The sequence below is a fragment of the Neomonachus schauinslandi genome, chromosome 4 (assembly GCF_002201575.2).
Source record: "Neomonachus schauinslandi chromosome 4, ASM220157v2, whole genome shotgun sequence".
NCBI lineage: Eukaryota > Metazoa > Chordata > Mammalia > Carnivora > Phocidae > Neomonachus > Neomonachus schauinslandi.
The window spans coordinates 18,194,947-18,215,905 of NC_058406.1; positions in this window are offsets into that span (position 1 = coordinate 18,194,947).

Sequence of the window (20,959 nt, forward strand, 5' to 3'; positions counted from 1 at the left end):
CTCAGGGCCTAGCACTAGGCCTGGTACACAGAAGGGGCTCAATAAATGTTGGCTGAGTAAGCGAAACAACTGATTACACTGGCTTGAGCCACGCTTGGTAAGTCACTGAAGCTACAGTTTTTCTTCCAGCCAACAGGGGGCAGCATGTGTAATAAGGTGAGAGCTCCTTTAGCAGCCAGGAAGAAGGAATTAGGAGGAAAAGGAGGAGATACTTTGTGGCAGGCATGAACAGTTATTGATGAAAAACAACATGAAACAGGCTCTGGGTCCCACCATGATAGGATACCATGACTGGTGTTCTTAATCTGACAGCTGAAGAAACTGAAGTCCAGAGATGGGGAGGTTCTTGCCCAAAGTCACACAAGTGAGTGGCAGAGCCAGGCTTGGGACCCAGGTGTCTTGGGCTCTTTCCAGAATGGTATAAATACCTGACAGGTTAGAATATGGACCAGGCCTCTCCTTGTTCGTCAGGACAAGATAGGCCCTGACATGGCAGATGCTAGAAGTTACCAACAAGGGGCAGCCCTTTGTGCACATGGCCAGGTTGCCCCCTGGTGGCTATAACTGGCAGGTACCCAGAAGGATAGTCAAGATTTTGTCAACGTATCAGCCAATAGGATGCGTTTCCTCTTTACTGGTCCAAGTTTGGCCTCAGGCTGTTGGAAAGACAAGAGCGAGGATCAGGTTGCAGTCCTTCCCAGGACTTGCAGTCCAATGGATGAGGCAGGATGGCCCCTGGAACAGGACAGAGAGCATGTGTGCCTGAGTGCCAAGGATCACAGCCTGTGGCCACCATGTGCTCCTTCTCCATGTTCAGTACTGTGGCTGCCCCATGTCTTTCAGGCCCACCAGATCCTGTGGGGTAGCTACTCTTACTTTCCCCAGGGACTGTTAGGAAAATGAGGCTCAGAAATGGGACCTAATTTTGCTCCAAGTTCCACAGTTAGGAAACAGAGGAGCCCCACCCAACAGATCCCAGGTCGAGGGCTTGTTCAACAGCCCCATGTGATCACCACCACAGCTCTGAGCGAGCGTGGTCATCTTGGATGGGGGTGGTCTTGGAAGGCTCCTGGGGAGAAGCGGGGCTGCGCCATCTCAAAGGCCAAGCCAACTCCTTATGGTGACATCACCCGTTAACAATGACAGCTGCCACCACAGCAAATACCATTGATTAAGTCTTTAGTGCTGCGTGCGGTGGTTTAAGTCACAACAGTGAACAAAACAGACAAAATTTCCTGCCCTCAAGAAACTTGCATGCTGGACAAAGGAGATAGCTAGTGAGCAAAATTAATAATTCACATACATAGTGTGAGGAGTGGTGATAACGTTTGGAGGAAAAGTAGGGAAGAAGGATGGAGAGAGGGGTTTTTTGGGGGGGTGTATTTTAAACTGTATGGTCAGAGAAGGTTCCCGTGAGATAATACATGAGTAGAAAACTGAAGAAGAAAGTGAGCCATGTGGGTATCTGAGGGAACAGTGTTCCATGCAGAGGGAACAGAGAGTGCAAAGGCTCTGAGACAACTGTCTCATTAATTATTCTCAGTCAATCTTGAGTTATAACCACCATTGTTCCCATTTCATAGATCCTCCAGGTTAGGGAGCATTTTCTATGTCTGGTAGGGAAGAGGCAGGGCAGATGGAGAACTGAGGCCCAGAAAGATCATAACCAAATTCACCTACGAATTCACCCCACCCTTTGAGTGAAGAGGTCTCCTACTTAGAGAGGCTTGTACCTCAACCCACTGCCAGGGAAGGTGGCTGAGGAACACCAGTAACTAATCTTAACCTGACCAGCCACTGCCCACGAACCAGAAGTCAGTCTGTGGTTGGGGTCAGAGGTCAGCCTGGGTCTGAGGTTTGTGGCTAGATCAGGGGTCAGTCTGTGGCTGGATCAAAAGTCAGTCTGTGGCCAGGCAAGAGTCAGTATATGGTTTGGTTCAAGGGTCAGTCTGTGACAAGGATCAGCAGCCAGTCTGTATCCAAATTAGGACTGTGTCCATCCCTAGGGTCAAAAACCAGATGGGCCAAGGTCAGAGCTCAGTCATGGTCAGAGTTGGGGTGTACGTCTGTGGAATAAAGGCTGCCAACTAAGCTGCATCAGACCAAAGACTGATCTCAGAGCCAGGCTGGGACAAATCATCAGGGGCTCTAACCACTGAGCCTCAGTCCTGTCAAGCACAGTGAAGGGCAGAGGGCACAAACCAGTTCCCTCCATCCCCCATGTCAGCCTTAAAAAGTCTGGGCAGCCCAGCCCAAAGCCTCCCCATTGTTCCAACAGCCTGGGCAACTTAGTTGATCTAATACCCACCTACTCCCATTTAACAGATGGAGAAACTGAGCCCAGAGGGGGCCAGGACCTGCCCAATGTCATACTGAAGATGAGGGCACAGCAAGAACCAGAGCACAACCCTCCCGACACCCATAGATCTCCTAGCCTGAGCCCAGCAATGGGCCCTCCACCTGCTCAGTCACTGCTTGTGGGGGAGAGGATTGAGGGGGCCAAGGCCCCTGCAGGGAGGCAGCTGGGCATAAAAGGGAAAACAAAAGCCTCAAGTAGGAGTCAGGGGCTCTGGGATTCTGGTCCTTATTGATGGACTTAGTTCCAGACTCCAGAGATGCCTGTTCATTTGTTTGTTCACTGATTAGTTTATTCAACAAAATGCCTTTTTAGGTAACTTCTCTAGACCTCAGTCTCCTCATCTGTAAAGTGGGCAGAATGCCCTTTCCGGGATTGCTGTGGTTGGGCAACGCATGGTTACTGAGCACAGAGCGTGCGTGAGGCTGTGGCGGCTGCCGTCGGTGCCCTGCCCACTCCCCTGGCACTTGCCTCTCTGCGCTCAGGCCAATGGGGCAGTTTCCAACCGCAGCGCCTGCACCCCCCACCTGACCGCTTTCCCTGGCCACAGGTGTGGGCCAAGCCAGAGTGCTCGGGAATTAGCACTTCCTGGAGGGGGCGCTCAATCAAGGAGTGGTAGGAACTGGAGAAAAAAATATCCAGCTCCCTCCCCTCAGCTGGACGGATCTGAGGGCTCTGCCTGTCCCCTGCCCACAGCAATAACTTATTCCATGCCACACTCTTTGCAGGCTCCTTCCCTCCCTCTCACTTCCTCAATCCCCTGCAGGAGCTCCCTGGGGTCATGGCTCAAATGAACAACCTGCAACTCAAGTCCTAATTTTAGGGTCTGCTTTTCAATCAGCCCAGCTTAAGGCGCAAGTACATGGCAGGCCTCATCTCATTTAGGCTTCGCAACAACCCCGAGAGGTGGGTCTCACTGCCCCATTCCACAGAATCCAAGGCTCAGAAGGGTCACCCAGCCAGTAAGTGGCAGCTCTAGAATTCCTCCCCAGGACTGTCTGACTCCAGAGCCAACACCCTCAACCATGATGTTATGCAGCCCCTCAGGGACCTCCCTCATAGTGGAAGGACAAGCCAGGACTGAGTGTGGAGGGAGGTAGGTGCTGGTGATGGTGTTATCATTCAGGCAGTGGTCCCTCGGCAAGCCGGGCACGCTTCCTGGAGACATGAGACTTGACCTGGGTGTTGAAGGATGCATAGTTGTCCAGGTGGTGAAAAACGAGAATGCACTCCAGGCAGAAGGAAGAGCATATATAAAGGCTCAGAGGCACGAAAGCGGATGCCAAAAAACAATGGGGCTGTGTGCAATGTGATGCATTCAGGGGGGTGGTAGGAACCTTTGCTGCAGTGTTGGGCCCTGCACGACAGGTGGTGGCCTGGGTGCCACTGAGCGCAAGGAGGCACCAGAAGGCCAGCAGAGGCTTGAGCCGGCAGCATAGTGTGGTCAGATGGGGTGGCCCTTGTGGCAATATGGAGGGGGGGCTAATGCTTGACGCATAGTATATGCTCAACACATATGTATTAAATCTTAACTATTAATCCTTTATTTTATGATTTGAGCTTTTGCATATTGTTATGAAAACCTCTACCCCAATGTAAGGAATAAGCATTCTCTTCTAAAAATTTCAAATTTTGTTCTTTCTCATGTCGGGCTTTCAGTCTTTTTTTTTTTTTTTTTAAAGATTTTATTTATTTATTTGTGTGAGAGAGAATGAGAGAGAGCACATGAGAGGGGGGAGTGTCAGAGGGAGAAGCAGACTCCCTGCCGAGCAGGGAGCCCAATGTGGGACTCGATCCAGGGACTCCGGGAAAGACCTGAGCCAAAGGCAGTCGCTTAACCAACTGAGCCACCCAGGCGCCCGGGCTTTCAGTCTTCTGAAATGTATGTTGATATTTGGTGTGAGGTAGGGATCTCATTTTACCTTTTCTATCTGGGTAGCCAGTTGACCTAGCACCATTTCTTTCATAACTAGGTCACTCTGCAAATGCTGATTTCTGCTGTATGCTGAGAGGCACGATGGCTTGCTAAGAAAAATCTAAATGTTCTTGTCGCTTTTTTGTTCTGGGAAGATGGGAGCAGGAGATGCCCTTATTTATAAGTGGATATATTTATAGGCTCTCTCTTTCACTGTTTAACTACATTCCCTTAATTGCTATAGCTTTATAATAAGTCATGGTATCTGAAAAGACAAGTTCTTCTTTATTCTTCAAAACTGTGTTAGTGTATTAGTTTCCTATTGCTGATATAACAAATTACCATAAATGCAGTGGCCGTGAACAACACAAGCTCCTTCTCCTACAGTTCTGGAAGTCAGAAGTCTGAAATCAGTTTCCCTGGGCTAAAGCCAACATGTTGGCAAGACCGTGTTCCTTTCTGGAGGGGGAACCCATTTCTCTGCCTTTTTCAGAGTCTAGCAGCCACCTTAGAGCGCCTTCCTCCGTCTTCAACGTGCCATCGCCCCACTCCACCTGTGGATCTGTGAAACCAGAAACAAGTTCTTTGCCTCCCAAAGACAAAGGTGGGGCAGGCATAGGGTTCAGGTTGTAGACATTCCCATTCGAAAAGGGAGAAAATGAAAGAAAAAAAAACCAGTCCCCAGTCCAAAGCAATTTCAAAATCCAACAGGGCAAACTCCACTGTGTTTCAAGGCCTGGGAAAAGGCCTCTGTAGTTTGCAGCTCTGCACTCCGTACGCAAAACAGCAACACAACTACAAAAACTGCCAACCTCACCTCACGCCAGATGGAAAAGTAAGCTCAAAATGAATTATAGACCTAAGCAGGCATTATATTAAGTGAAAAGGCCAGACATAAAAGAGCACACAGTGTATAATTCAACATATATGAAATTCTAGAGAAAACCAAGCTACAGTGACAGAAAGCAGATCAATGATTGCCAATGGCCAGGGGGTAAGAAGAAGGATCTGACTGACCACAAAGGGTGTGAGGCAAGTTTTGGGAGGTGACGGGAATGTTCTCTATCTTGATTGTGGTGGTGGTTCACAACTGTGGAAAGAAGTAAAGAGAGAAAGAAAGAAAGAAAGAAGAAAGAAGAAAGAAGAAAGAAAGAAAGAAAGAAAGGAAGGAAGGAAGGAAGGAAGGAAGGAAGGAAGGAAGGAAGGAAGGAAGGAAGGAAGAAAGAAAGAAAGAAAGAGGAGGGAGGAGAGTGAGGAGGGGCAGGAGGAATGGGGACATGAGGAGGGAAGAGTCAAGTCTAGCAGGCCCAGGGTGGGGGGTGGCCTCTGTCAGCCAGGAGGGTCCGGCAGATGCGGGCTCCAGGCTGCTAGACCCCCAGACAGGTCTACTGGAGTTCTGGCCTTGGACCTCTGGGGAGGGCATCTCCTGCTCCCACCTTCCCAGAACAAAAAAGCGACAAGAACATTTAGATTTTTCTTAGCAAGCTCTCCCCTCCTTGCTGTGCCTCAGTTTCCTCTTGAGGGCAGGGATTTTAGGCCCGTCCACTTACTGCTATGTCCGACTCAAGCAGTGTCGGGCACATAGTACTCACTCGATATGTGGAAGCTGTTTGGGTTATTCTCACTGTGCCCCTAAGCAAACATAAGGAGGCCTATCCCACCTCCCGCAGCGGAGGGAACAACCACCGGCCAGCCCCGTGCCATTTGGCCCCAAAGCCCAGATGTGTAATCATCACACTAACTGCCCTATGTGGGGGCTGAGCTCAGGCCTCCCCCCTACAGAGACAGGCCTCGGGTGGCCGCTGATTCTCTCTGGTCCGGGAGCAGCCTCTGCCCACCCAAGGAGAGGCCTCTAGTGGGTCCTCACCGTCCCTTAAAGTAGGTACGGAAGCTTGGGCTCTGGAGCCTGGCAGCCTGAGTTCAAGTGCTGGCTGTGCAGTGCCTCTCTGTGTGACCTTGGGCAGGGTGCACAACCCACACCTCTGTCTCCTCACCTGTAGAGTAGGGAGAATGAATGGTATTAGCTCCCCCAAGAATTGTGAGGATGAAATAAGTGAACGTGAGTAGAATGCTCAGAGCAGAGCAGAGCCCTCATGAATATTGGTCACTGTCACTGTGGCCGGCAGCAAAGGGCATCTGGCCCATTGCTCTCCATGCTCCCAAAGGCCCCACCTCCTGCCCAGGTGACCGGCAGGGCTGAGCAGAGCCTCACTGCTTCCCTAGAGGCCTGGCGCAGCCCCTCCTGCCCCATCTCAGAGCCCGGCCCACGCAGGGGCCATGGCAAGGCCCTCAATCAATAGGCCCCACTGACTGTGGCTTTGGGGTCTCAACCACCAGCCATGGGAGTCCAGCTGGCCCAGACCACAGGTCCAGTGGGGGCCGGGAGCCAGTGGGGGCTAGAGCAGTGGGGAGAGAGGGTGCTAGGCTCCCAGGCACCCTAGGGCCGCTGCAGAGGGTTCAGGGGGGCCTGACTTTGCTGACACCAGCCCCCAGAGGTGAGGGTGGGGATGGGGCAGGACCAGGGGAGGCAGAGGGCAGTGGCTCTGTGACCCCTCTAGCTGCACCAACACCTTGCTGGGTGATCTTTCCAAACCATGTCTCTCTGAGCCTCATTTCCTTCTATCAAATGGGGGGCATGGGGTGCGGGCAATCCCGGCCGGCTCTGCCTCAAGCGCTGTTATAGAGGAAAAGGATCCGGGCTCAGTCTAGTACCAAGGGCCGGGCCCTGAGCTACAGGCTTTACATGCATTGTCCCAGCACAGCTTGCAAATGGGGAAACTGAGACTTCGACAGTCCTAAGAGCTTTCTCTTCGGGGGAGGTCAGTTTCACCATGAAGCTCATTTCACAAATGGGGACACTGTGGCTCAAGGAAGTGACCAGTCTGTCCTAGAGGCTTCTTGAAGGAGGCCAAGTCCCAGGTTCAAGAAGAAATTCTTTTCTTCCCAGCCCAAACGTGAGTAAACACCTTGCCCTGCTCCTCCCAGGCCCCTTCGTTCACCTGGAAGTCAACATGAGGGCTAATTTTTTTTTACTTCCTGTTTTTCAAGACTGACTCCAAGGGGCCAACCCAGGGCCTTCCTTGGAGAATGTCGGCTCCCACCACTAGCCTACCTCTGCTGCAGCAGCTAAAGCTCGACTCTGATCTGCCCAGCCCCCTGCTGTGGCACCAGGGAGATATTGATAGAAACCTTTGCCCAGGTTGGGTGTCCCTCAGAGCAGAAGTCACCACCCCAGCAGATTCTTTGGGAAAGGAGCTGTTGAGCCCCTCAGCCCAGGTTAGAGTAGGAGCTTCGAACATCACAGCCTCAGTCCCGAGCAAGGCTGACCCTCACCCCCTCACCCAGCTGCTTCCCACAGACCTGCTCCAGGGTGAGGTTGGTGGTGCCCAGATCCAAACCCACAGCACCGTGGGCTTCCTGGGGGAGGCAGCATGTCCTGGGCACTGGCTCTTCAGAGGACACTTTCAAAGTCCCCATCCAGTCCCCTCCCAGCATGAAACTTGGTCATCCCAGCCTAGCCCCCTGTGTGGCCATGTATTTCTGAGACCCTGAACCCATAATACCAATATGAGTAAGGGGTGGGGGGGGATGGTTACTGCTGTTTATTCAACCCTTCATAAATGTCTGGGCCTGCACTACACACTTTAAATACATCTCATTGTAATCCCAAACAAGCCTATAAGAGAGGTACTGTGATTACCCCCATTTCATTGATAATGGAAATCGAGGCTCAGAAAGGTTAAGTAACTAACCCAATGTCACCCAGCTAGAAAGTGGGGGGGGGGGGGCAGGATTAAAACCCGCTTCTTATAATACATTGGTCTCCCATACCCATACTCCCTGTTGGTCCCTCTCTGATGTTTCCCTGGACACAGCCCATCATACACCAAGCTGGCTCTGAGAAGTGGATTCCTGTCCTGAGCAGCGAAGCGGCTGGACTAGGCCAGGCATGTGGCAGGACTGGGTGCTGCCCTACTCAGCCCTGCGAGCCCCTCCCTACTCCCCTGGCCCTGCTCAGACCAGGACTGCTCAGTCCTCAAGTAAGGCTATTTGGATCCCCTCTTGACCCCCGCATACCCAGTACCCCACCCTGCCATTCAGAGCTGGGCAGTCAGCCCAAACTTCCCCTCGGGATTCCGTTTGCTTCCAATTCCCCATGCCACCAGCAGATCTATTACTCATCTCATCTCTATTATTCATTTATTCAGTGGGTTTAGGGGCAATCAGGAGGCCCTAGGGACTCAGGAGTGACCAGATTGGCTGAAGGCCAGGCCCAGCCTCTGTGTGGACACTAATGCCTTATCAAGGCTCTGGAAAGGTCAGCATCGTGGAGGCCTCGGGTTGCTGCACGTGGCTGCTGTGGTCAGTGCTATAGGGCAGGAGCCAGCGTCCAAGGCCACGCCTGTCTGCCCTGGCCTCAGCCCCTGCTCGCCAGAAAAGACTGGAAGGAGAGGAGGAATTGGGGGCAGGTAGGCCTGTGGGGGGATCCCCTGGTTATGCAGCAACCACACGGACAGGCAGGGCCAGCCCTCTGGAGAAGCCTTCACATCGTCCCCCAACCCATCACATCCACATAGTTTCCCTTCACCCCTCCTTTACTGGCCCCAGATATGGAGTTCAAATATGAATAGTCAGATCCAAGCATCCCTCCGCCGACGGCCATGACCATCACTGAAGCTCCTGGGCACCCACACTCCTCCTTGCTGTCCATTTGTCTCCATTTGCCACTCATCACCCCTTCTCAGGGTCCCCATGTCCTGAAAGCACCCCAAGCCTTGGGAGTTAAGAGTGACCGCTCCCTTCACCTGCTCCCTGCAATTCCTTGCTCCTTTTCAGGAGTGAGCCTTGTTAACAGACTGATATCTACTCTACGGATCCTTTCCTGTGCATTTAAGAAACCTACATAGATATTATTTAGATCTTCACATGCAGGATTTACTTTACATAAATAGGACCATGTTATATCTGCTTTTCCCTAAATTGCCTTTTTAAAAAGCAGTGTGAATATCTTTCCGTATTTGTATATACAGATCTATCATCATAATTGTTAACCGTTGCAAATTTTATACTGAAAACAAAACAAAACAAAAAGGCTAAATCATCCATATGCCATAGCTTTTTTTCTTAGCTATGTAAATTAAAAAGTAAAATCCCCAAATATGGTGTCTTTCGTATCCTTTTCCTAAGAATATCGAGAAAAAACTGTGTAGAAGGTATATGCTCATTCAAGCACACACACATTTTCTAACAAAGCGGAATTGTGCTGTTTACACTGCTCTATAATTAGCTTTTCCATTTAGCAGTCTGTCTCAGAGATTTCTCCAGATGAGTGCATTTTGATGTTACTTGATTCTTCCACCACTAAATAGGACTCCATTGCATAGATATGCCATAACACACCCACCATTCCCTCCTCTGATGGACCTCTGAGTTTTTTCCAGGCCTTTGCTATCACTGAAATGAACAGCCTTCCATACACGTCGCTGTGCCTTCCTTCTCAGGTCTGAAGTCTGAGGGGCTGGGGACCATTAGGTGAGTGTGTGTGTGTTGCAGAGAGGGGGGTCAGAATGTAAGGCCAGATCTCCCCACCCCACCCATATCCATAACCCTGCCTCCTCTGAGCAGCAGAACTGTTAGCCTGCCAGAGACTCCGAAAGGCTCCAGGGACTAAAAATAAACAAGTGAGCTCCTTTGCCCGCATTTAGCCAGCACGTTTACAGAGTTGCACTGCGCACAGTGACCACAGCCCTGATTTGGGGCGAGGCGGGAAGCAGCCTCCATACTGTTCCTTCCACACGCCCTTGGCCCAGCCACCCCTTGCCATTCTTCCTCCAGCAGTGTAGACACCTGATACAGGCCCCCTGTGTGGCCCTGGCGGGACTCAAAGGCCAGTCGGAAAAGGTGGGGGGTGCTCCCAAGCAAGGTCTCTGGGGCCCGGGCGGCCACTCAGCTGCTTTTCTGTCCAATTGAGTCAAACCGATGTGAAGCTAAAAAGCTCTAAAATTGAAGCAGGGAAATTGAATCTGCTATTGATCCTCGTCACTTGGGTGACTTCTGTGACCCACATTAGCTACCACCCAGCCAACAGCTACTGCCCTCAAAACAGTGTGTGTAGTGGGGGGAGGAAGGGGGGTAAGGATAAAGACAGAGGGGTGGGGGCCGGGGTCGGGGGACAAACGACCTTTCCTTTGCCCCCAGAAAACTTCGCAGGATAGATTGCCCGGCAGGAAAAAAGCAGTCAGAGAAGGGCAGCTGTGGAAGCTCCTAGGACCTCTGTTCCCACGGGATGTGGGGAAACAACCTCAGGCCTTTTTTGTGCATGTCTGCCCCCCCGGCAACCGGCCTACTGTATGCAGGGCCAGGGTGCTCTTTACAGTCTGTAATATCCTAACCACATTAAAACTCATGTTCTAGAAACAGAATCCCGGACAGTCAAGGCCAGGGCCTTGGAGACTAAATAGACCGGCAGCACCCAAGCTGGCTCTGAGAAGTGGATTCCTGAGTCACCCCAGAGAGTCTGATTCGGCCTGTCTGGGGTGGGGCCCGAGTATATGGATCATGAATAAGCCTGCGCACTCAAGACCCTTAATTTCTAACCTAGCTGTGTTCTCTGGAGTCTTGGGAGTGGCAGAGACTCCCGTGGGGGTGAGGGGGCTGAGTGGTGGGATCCCAGGCTCCTTACCTCTTCCATTGGGGTGCTGTCACTCTCATCTATATACTGTATTTCCCCTGGTGGAAGACATCTTCAATCAATTTTAAGACACACCATGGTTTCATGCATTGTGAAGAAAAGTATTGCCAGGTAAACTAAGACAAACTATAGATTACAAAGTTCATCTCAATTTCAGAGACATTAAAGGTGAAATGTGCATTCTAGAAGCCACAAAATCATGGTATTGTGGTCATGCCCTTCACTGACATCCCACAACTCTTAGGGAAGTCTTTTTACCTCTTCCACAGGACCCCAAGGCCCCAGGTCCTCTGGCCTAGGTGTCCAACCACCTCCCCAAACCACGATCCTCTTCTGCGTGCTCCTGCTCTCTGGCCATCTTCCTTCAGGCACTTGTATCCTTCTTGTCCTCTCCCACCACAGGGCCTTTGCACAGGTGGTGCCCGCTTCCTTTTCCTTCTTAACCTGTTCATACTGAAAACCACAACTCAATTGCCACTTCCTTGGGAAGGCCTTCCCTGACCAACTTTCCCAGGTCACACCCCCAACCCCCGGCCAGCCCCATTCCACTGTCTCATGCCATGTTCATGATGCTGGTCTCAGGGGCTATCTCACCTTGTTGTATGTGATTAGGTGATGAGTGTCGGACTTCCCTGAGTGCCTGTAAACCCCATGCAAGTAGGGACTGCCCTGTTTTGACTTGTTGTCAAATCCTATATATCTAAAGCTGTGCCCGGCAGACAGTAGGTGTACCACAATCTACAATGCAGGTACCCGCCCCCTCCAATATGGGGCTCCGGGTTTTAGTGCCTTGAGAGAGGCCATACTGTCCCATGCCAGCCTCATTGGCTTGGTCAAGGGGACACAGAGATGGCAGCGGATGCAGATGACCACACACGACAGTGGCCCCATCCCATCCACCCTGGCTTCCAGCCAGTTTGCTCAGCTGCCCCACGGAGCTCAGTTCTGCTTTCCCGCTCCTCCCCACTCACCTCCACCTGCCATTCACTCAGGACCAAACCAGAGACTGACAAATGAGAGGGGCAAAGACCACCTGCCAGTCTGTCCACCAAAGCTAGGTGGACAGGGAAGCTAGTAGCAAGGGAAGGAGGCACTGAGAACCGGGCCAAGGAGAGATAGTTCTGGAAAAAAAGCATTATCAAGAGTCTAGGAGTCCAGGGTACCTGGGTGGCTCGATCGGTTGGGCGGTTGCCTTTGGCTCAGGTCATGATCCCAGGGTCCTGGGATCGAGTCCCGCATTGGGCTCCCTGCTCAGCGGAGAGCCTGCTTCTCCCTCTCCCTCTGCCTGCCACTCTGCCTACTTGTGCTCTCTCTCTATCTCTGTTAAATAAATAAATAAAAATCTTTAAAAAAAAAAAAGAGTCTAGGAGTCTGGGGGCGCCTGGGTGGCTCAGTCGTTAAGCATCTGCCTTCGGCTCAGGTCATGATCCCAGGGTCCTGGGATCGAGCCCCGCATCAGGCTCCCTACTCCGCGAGAAGACTGCTCTCCCTCTCCCACTCCCCCCGCTTGTGTTCCTGCTGTCTCTGTCTCTCTCTGTCAAATAAATAAAATCTTTAAAAAAAAAAAAAAAAGTCTAGGAGTCAGGCTTCTGCGTTTGAATGATTGCCCAACACAGGCAGGTTCAATTTCTCTGCACCTCAGTTTCTTCATCTGTGAAATGAGGACAAGAGCAGCTTTGAAGGGGGGTTTTGAGGAACGCAGAAGGCACTGGGCTTGATCGAGTTCCTCTTCAGTGAGCACGGCGGGAGGGAAGTGCTTAGCACGCGGCCCCTCGCGGCAGCGGTGCCGCTATCCCCCAGCTCTGCGGCCAAGGTCTGGTCCCTAGGGCCTGCTGAGCTCTCATCGACCTGGCTGCCCACATTGATCTGACCGGGGCCTCCTTGGGAGCCCCTTCTGCATGGACAGGCCACCCTCTGTCCCTGGATGGCTGCCCTTTGCCAAGTTCATGGTCTGGAGCAGCGGGCCAGCTGGGTCTCCTGCTAATGAGCCTCTCGCCCTGGCCAGATCTACTCCCCACACCCTCCGTCAATCCCTGACCTTCCCAGGGAAGCTCCTCTTCCCACTCCTGCCTCTCCATGGCTGCCGTTGCCTGCTTTCCCTGCCTCCGGCTAGACCCCAGCTGCAGCCCTTGAACCCCAGCAGCATCCCCTCTGACATGTGCATTTCAGGGCCAGGGCTGCGGACTGGACATGTGACCTGGGTTCAGCTCTCAACTTGGTCCCTTCCTAGCTGTATGGACGGAATGTTTGTGTCCCCCACCCCCAAATCCGTTTGTCGAAGCCCTAATCCCCGGTGCGGTTGTATTTAGAGATTGGGCCTCTAAGGAAGTAACTGAGGCTAAATGAGGCCGTAAGGTTGGGCCTTAATCCAAGAGGATTAGTGCCCTTATGAGAGGCGACACCAGAAAGCTCATTCGCTCTCTCTCCATGCACACACAAAGAGGTCATGTGAGCACACTCGAGAAGGTAACTGCCTGCAAGGCAAGAGAAGAGACCTCAGAACGGACTCACCTTGCCGCCACCTTGATCTCGGATTTCCAGCCTCCAGGACTGTGAGAAATACATATCTATTGCTTCTATTGCAAAATACCCTGCCTGTGGTAATTTTGTTATAGCAGCCCAAGAGGACTACGGCTCTAGCTTTGTGGCTTTGGGCAAGTTCCTTAGCCTCCCTGTGCCTCAGTTTCCTCTATGTAAAATGGAGATTAGAACACCGACTCTAGGGCTGCTGTGGGGACTCAAGAGGTTGAGACTATAGGGGTGCGTGACAGTGCTCCGCCTGGACAGGGCCCCTTGCCAGCAGTGATGGTTTCCATGCCATCCCACACCCGAATGCCCTCCGTCCCCCCGGTCTGGGATCCAAATTCTTCCCTCCTGCTCAATCCATGGCTGGAGCCCCTTCCCGGCCTCCCACCCTGTCCCTCACTCCCCAGGACAGCTTGAGACCCTCCGTGTGTATCAGAACCTGGGCACTTGGCCTGAAGGACCTAGGATCCTTCTCTTCTTAGATGGGTGCATCCAATCTCCCCCCACCCCAATCTCCCAGCATAGACACATTCTTGGTGTGTGTGGGCTGTGTTTCTGTGCCTCAGTTTACTCCCTTTCCAGGAAACCAAGGACAGAGCACATGGTGCGCTATGGAAGTGCTGAGGAAGGACAATCCCTAGATTCCGCCATGAGAGATGTACCCCAGCCTTTCATTCCCCACACAAATACCCCTTTCACTAAGTCTCTGACTCTTTGGTGAGAGCCTTCTGGCTTTGGCTCTAGGCCCCTCTAATCATGAGGCTAGCAGGTGCTGATGGCTGCTGGACACTGCCTTGTTTCATCCTGCCAACATCCTTCTGAAGGCAGCGCTAAGACAACCCCCATTTTACAAAGGAAGAATCGTAGGCACTGTGAGGTGAGGTAACTGGTGGAAAATGGGACAGGAGTGCAGGCGAGGCCCACCCTCGCCCTTACGAGGGAAAGCTCCTCTTTCTGCAGTGATGGGGCGGCACACTCCACACTCCACGCCCCCTGCAGCCAGGGTGGCCTCTTTCCCAGGCCAGAGCACTGGCAAGGTGTCTGCTTGGAGCACAGCCTAGAATCTTCTGAGAGCCAAGCTTCACCAAGACCAGGCCAGGAAACAGTCCCCGGGGTTGGTTTGACAACACGGATCCCAGGGACTGAGCACTTTGCAGTGTCCGTGCACAAGGGTGGGGACGCCCTGCCACCAGCTCCTCTGGGCGGGTCGCGGCCCGTTGCGTAGTCCTCTGCAGAAATGCCACCTCCCAACTGCTCTGAGCTGTCTCCTTCCCAGCGTTCGTCCACAGCTGGCGTGAGCAGTTGCCTTGGGAAATCCGTGAGGGCATCCATGGAAGGATGCTGAAGGCACCAGCTGCCCCATCACTCAGCAACCCTCCCCACAGAGAGCTGGACTTCCCCTGAGGAACTGGTGGGCTTCCTCCTTTCCCACACCGACACCGATGTAACCGACCATATCTTCCTTTTTGCCTTGGTGGCTGGGAAGCTCAAAGTCAACTTTGGAACTTCAGCTTCCTTCCCTTCCTTCCCTCCTTCCCTCCCTTCCTTCCTTCCCTCCTTCCTTCCTTCCTTCCCTCCTCCCTCCCTCCCTTCCTTCCCTCCTTCCCTTCCTCCCTTCCTTCCTTCCTTCCTCCCTCCCTTCCTTCCCTCCTCCCTTCCTTCCTTCCTTCCTTCCTTCCTTCCTTCCTTCCTTCCTTCCTCCCTCCCTTCCTTCTACATCATGCGCTATGTCCCTGCCGTAGGAACCTGCTATAGAGCAGGGGAGACAGGCACACAAAACAAAGAACCCCAAATATATTTATGTCTTTTTAAGGGGATGAGCAGGATTGGGTGGCAGGAGCGCTTATACCAGGGGCCTCACCCCATCAGGCATGGCCCCGAGCCGAGGTCTGAGGAGTGAGTGGGAAGGGAAGGCGTGAGGAGGAGAGGGCGGCAGCGGGGGGACCGGCTAAAGCCCTGCAGGGGGAAGGTGGCTGGAGGCCCAGAGCACAGAGACCCAGGTCAGAGCGGCTGCAGGGCGGGAGGTCAAAGATGGGGGCCGGGCCAGCCTCACAAGGCCTCACAGGCCACACTGATGAGCTTGCGGTTTATCTGAGGCCTGACGGGTAAAATGATATATGACATATAATAAGGCATGTGCTTTTGTGATAAATACAAACCCGCTGTTGAAATGAGGAATCTAGACAGGCAAAACCATGCCAATGGGAATGAGTCTCCTGGATTTTCTTCTTCCTGAGAGAGGCAGCAACCTTGCCTCCTTCCAGGGGCAATAAGGGTGGCCTGTCTGCGTGTGACAGAGGCGTGAGAGGAAATCAGATGCCGTGACGGATGGGGTGGGCTTGGAGGGAGGCAGCACTGAAAGGGGCAAGGCAGTGAGGAAACTTCTATGCTGCTTCAGCTGTGCACTTGAGCACGTCCTGTGACCACCCCCCCTTGGGCCTTGGTTTCCCTCTGTAGAGGACACACAGGCTGTACCAGGCCCTGCCCAGTCAAACCTTGATGCCTCGAGAGTGAAACGTGGAGTTGGTCAGACGGAGCCCCTTCACAGAGGGCGGCCAAGTCCAAGATCAGAGTCCCCAGAGTGCTTCCCCCCCACCCCACGCAGCCATCTCCCAGCCCCTCACCCGCCCTCCCCAGAAGTGGGGAATGGCGACAGAGAGTCGTGGAGAAGCCATTAGGGCCTGGGCTCCATCACAGACTTAATGATGTTGTGTGGCTTTAAAAGCCAGGCTGCTGTCCTGCTCCCCAGAGAGAACCCTGCACGGGGATCCCAGCAGGACCCCAGGCGGCCAGCAGGGCCTGAGCCCCCCCCCCCCCCCCCCCCCCCCCCCGGGGCAGGAGGCCTCTCATCCTGCCCTAGCCCCAGGCCACACCTCTCCCAGCTCAGATACCTCCAGAGTCAGCCTTGCTTTCCGTGAGACAGAGGCTGTCCTGGTTTTGGACTTCCACACTGGATCCAGGGAGTGAAGCAGGGGAGGAAGTGATGGAAGGAAGAAGTCTCCGAACTGGCTCTGGCCATAATATGCTGTGTGACTTTGGGTAAGGTCACTTCCCACTCCTAAGCCTCAGTTTTCCCATCTGTAAAATGAGTGTGTTATTTGGCCCTCTGATAAGACGTCAGGGTGGGATTGGACACGCAAGAGATTGCTTAGGGGAAATGCCTGGGAAGGACAACAGGGCAGGAAGGGCCTCCAGAGCAGGAAACAGGTCGGACACCTCCGCCAGGCTCAGGGATTGGATAGATGTGGCCTGGCTGGTGGTGGATTTGGAGATGTGGCGCTCGGCCACTGGGCCCCCCACGTCAGGATCTCCCGAAGGTGAGCTGAACAGTACATGTCTGTGGCCACCATGGTGGTGACCCAGTCCCCACCGGGCTGTGCCTGGGACTCTGGCTGAGCTTCTCTGCACCTTGAGAAGTCTCCATCTCCACGGAGGGAGTGTGCCCGTTCTGTCCCAGGAGCTGGTGCAGACCCAGCCAGGGGAGAGTCCTCCTGAGGATTTGGGACAAAGCTGGAGGAGCTAGGGCAGCCCCTTCAGCAGCCCGGGAGAGCTCCAGGCCCAGACTGAGTCCCCCGCCGCCCCTCAGGCCACACCACGAAGGCTGAGGGCAAGCTGAAGTCAGACCCACGCAGGCTAGGAAGGTCAGGGAAAGGAGCTGCATGAGGCTTCACTCCAGGGACACGAAGGAGCCGTGGCAAGGCCAGACCAGCAGACTGGCTTTGGCTGACCTGGTGGATCCGCGCTGGGAAAGCCTGGGACCCGGGGCTGTCGGAATACAGGTCGCCAGGCCTGGGGCCGGCGCTTTCCATCCCCCAGGCCACTCCGACCAGAGGGTTTTTCCACGCTCGGTTGGCCTGTCTGGCCCTCCCCTGGAGACGGCTCCTACTTCTCCATTCCCTGGCGGCCTGGCCAGCATGTGGTGGGAGAGCAGCCCCCAGGCTGGGCTGTGGGACTCACCATGGTGGCCACACTCCTCCTGCCAAACCCCAGCCCTGGTTCCCCTTCTTGAAGTCACGACAGAAAGAAGGCCCAACTTCCTGAGTGGTCGCCCTTCTCCTGGGCCTTCATTAGCCGTCACACCCCGTAATCCCCGCTCAGGCCTCGCCGAGCCCCAGCGCCCCTTGGCGGCCCCTGGCACCTTCTTCCTCATCATGACAACCATTTAGGGAGCCCTTGCCACGTGCCAGGGACCATGTTGAATGTCTTCCTAAATTCCCCCCTTGAATTTCTTTTCTTTCTTTTTTTTTTTTTAAGATTTTTTATTTATTTGAGAGAGAGAGAGAATGAGAGAGAGCACATGAGAGGGGGGAGGGTCAGAGGGAGAAGCAGACTCCCCGCCGAGCAGGGAGCCTGATGCGGGACTCGATCCAGGGATTCCAGGATCATGACCTGAGCCGAAGGCAGTCGCTTAACCAGCTGAGCCACCCAGGTGCCCGGCCCCCCCCTTGAATTTCTATGGCAACCCTGTGAACAATCTACTTTTGTTTCTATTTTGCCGGTGAAGAAACTGAGGTCAGAGGTTCACCGTCTTGTCCACAGCTGGTCAGTGGTGGAACTAGAATTCGAATCCAGATCTCTTAGATCCAAAAGGTCACTAGTAAAGAAAAATTATAATCCCTCAAATCTTGCCCTACTTGACAGTTCCCAAAATGCATTTCATTTCATCCCCAGACCAAGCTTGGGAAGGACATTATTCCCATTTTGGAGGTGAGACAACTGAGACCAAAGAAAAAAAACAGGCCTGAAACTCGAACAAGTGGTCGGAGTCAGAGAGGAGAGGGCCTGGGGGGTGGGGAGGAGGGTGCTCCCAGGTAGAGGCTGGCTCCTGGCCCACTGCCCTTGACCCCCATAGGGGGTCACAGCCTGGAGGGGACACAGAGCAAGATAGAAAGCAGGGAGTTCCCCTCGCAACACCTTCGCCTCTCCCTCTGGGTAGGGACGGACCTGAGTCGGCCAGTCCGTGCAGGTGGAGGCCTCCCCACAAGGGTCTGAGAGCCAAAACTTGAGGAGGGGTTCCCAGGACACCTTTAGAAGGTTCTTTCCTATCTTTTCTTTCAAAAAACATGTTTCCTGTGCAATTACAAAAATAACCTACGCTCGTTGCAACAGTTTCCTACTCTGGCCTAAGCTGGTTCTCTACCCCACCCCCACCCTTGCTCTGAGAAGCGGCCTCGTCACAGCAGCGGTTTGGTCTGGACCCTTCCAGCTCTTCCAAGACTTAGTGAGATGTGTGCGGTTCCGTTCTTTCCCTTCTAAATATGGGCTCAGGCACACAGCAGCAAATTACTTTTTTCAGTTAATAGATTGTCTCAATATAAAGCATACAGTTTGACCTCATTCTTTTTCAGCGTCGGAGGGATTGGTGGATTGTTCTGGAGCGTGTGTGGCTCTCGTCAGCGGGCGGTGACGTGGCTCCCTCTTGGCTGTGTTGCTCCTACAAGCAAAGCTTCCATGAACTCTCCGGTATGTCTCATCACCCCCAGGCTAATGTTTCTGAAGGTGGAGGAAGAACCTCATGGCAGCCAGGAGCACCTGAGCAGAAGGCGGCTTGCACGGGTCAGTCTCTCTGGGGACTCAGTGCCCTCATCTGGAAAATGGGGATAACAACAGTGCCCTTACCTAAGAGGGCCCTTGTCATTCAATGAGTTAATATATATAAAGCACTTAAAACTGCCTGGCAGGTAGGACGTGCCAGCAGATATTTCTAGAAGTGGGATGGCCAGGTCTTGAGGTTTGTGCCTTTTTTATTTTCACCAGACTCGGCCAAAGAGTCCTGCCCCTTGGAGGCCTCCTGCCCTCACAGTTTCAAGGACACTGATACCCACCCCCCACGCAGGGCAGTCCCCTCCTTCCAGAAAGTCACTAGAATCACGCCCTCCCCCCCCCAATGGGCCTCATGCCGCAGTTGAAATAACGGGCTTTCCCAGCTGTTCCCTGGGCAGAGCCGCAGACTCCTATGCTTCCAGGCCTCCTATCTAACCAGACCCCAACCCCATGCAGACCCACAGATCCCACCTTCCTTCTTCCAGGGTCACTTTGCTCATGAACAAGCCTTCCGTCCTTGCTGTGGTAGAGAGGAAACAGCCCAGCACAAGGGTCGGGGGGACCCCCATCAGTGGCCCGCTCTGCCCCTCCGGCCTCATTTTCAGGCCCAGCACCAGGGTGGGCCAAGCCAGGGCACTCACTCTCAGGCTCCCGCAAGCACAGGTTAGCCCTGGACCCCTGGCCTGCCTCACCCTAGTTCTGGCCCGGCTCAGTTGGCTGAACTTCAAAATGGGAATCCTAATGGCAGCCTGGAACCTCAGGAGCCGACTCTGAGAAGCCCCTGGAGGAGCGGAATACACAAGGGGTTTTGCAAACTGTCGAGTGCTAGATTAAGGATCGTCACGCAAGGTGGGTGTGAAGCAGGAGAGTGTGATTCTGGCTGCGGGAACTTGGAGACCCAAATCCAGGGCAGCTGTCCCGGGAGGGAGGTGTGCGACAGGAAACTACACTGACCGAGGGCCAGAGACTCACTTAGAACCTCACTCCTTCCTGCTCTGGGGTGGAGGGGGGGGACCCTCCGCCCTTTATCCCTGGGGCAACAGCCCTCTGGAGACAAAGACTTCGCAGCGACCACAGCCCCTGGGACTTACATGAGGTTTGAGACCAAAGGCAGACAAGTCAGAGAAGACGTTGGTCTCCACCTCCAGCCTCCAGACTATGGCAGGGCCAGAGAGAGAGCGCTGAGCAGAGGCCTGGGCAGGGAGAGGAGGCCAGGCCCTTTCTCAGGGAGGGGAACTTACTCACCCTTCTGTGGCCCAATTTAATTTTATTTTGGAGTTGAATCTTCAAAATAATACAAGAAAGTCAGTATTATCACTAGTTCCATTTTAAAGATGAGGAAACAGGTTCAGAGTAGAGAAGTGTCTTGCCCAATGTCCTGGCTCAAGAACCCACTAGAATCTGGGCAGGTACAAGACCTGTATTTGATTGTCTAGGGAGACAGCTTGGGGTACCCCAGCCACCAACCCCCCCCCCCGCCCCCGCCCCGAAGCCTCCTGTGCTGAGTTAAGGAGACTCTGCCTCTGGGGCCCTGGGCAGCCCTGGGCGGGCCAGGCTGCAGGACCCTCTTCAGCCATCCCGCACCTGCCCCTCCCTCAGGCCCCTTCCCCCTCCCGGTGACAGCTGGGCCCAGCCCCATTAGCACCATTTTCACTAACAGCTCCGAGCTCTGGGGGCAGGGGTGGTGCTGATGGGCTCCCCTGGGGCCCAACCCTCTTTGCTACACAGACTCCACCATCCTCACCACAGAGGAGGGCAGTCTTCCCTGCCCTTCCACCCCGAGCCCTTGGTCAGCCCCTGAGGCCCTCCTGGGGTAGCCAGGCTCCCACCTCAAAGCTGCCCTAATGGACTTGGCCTTGGGATTGGGGGGTCAGCTCCAATATCACAACAATATCAAAAATAATAAAAGCTACCACCTAATGAGGGA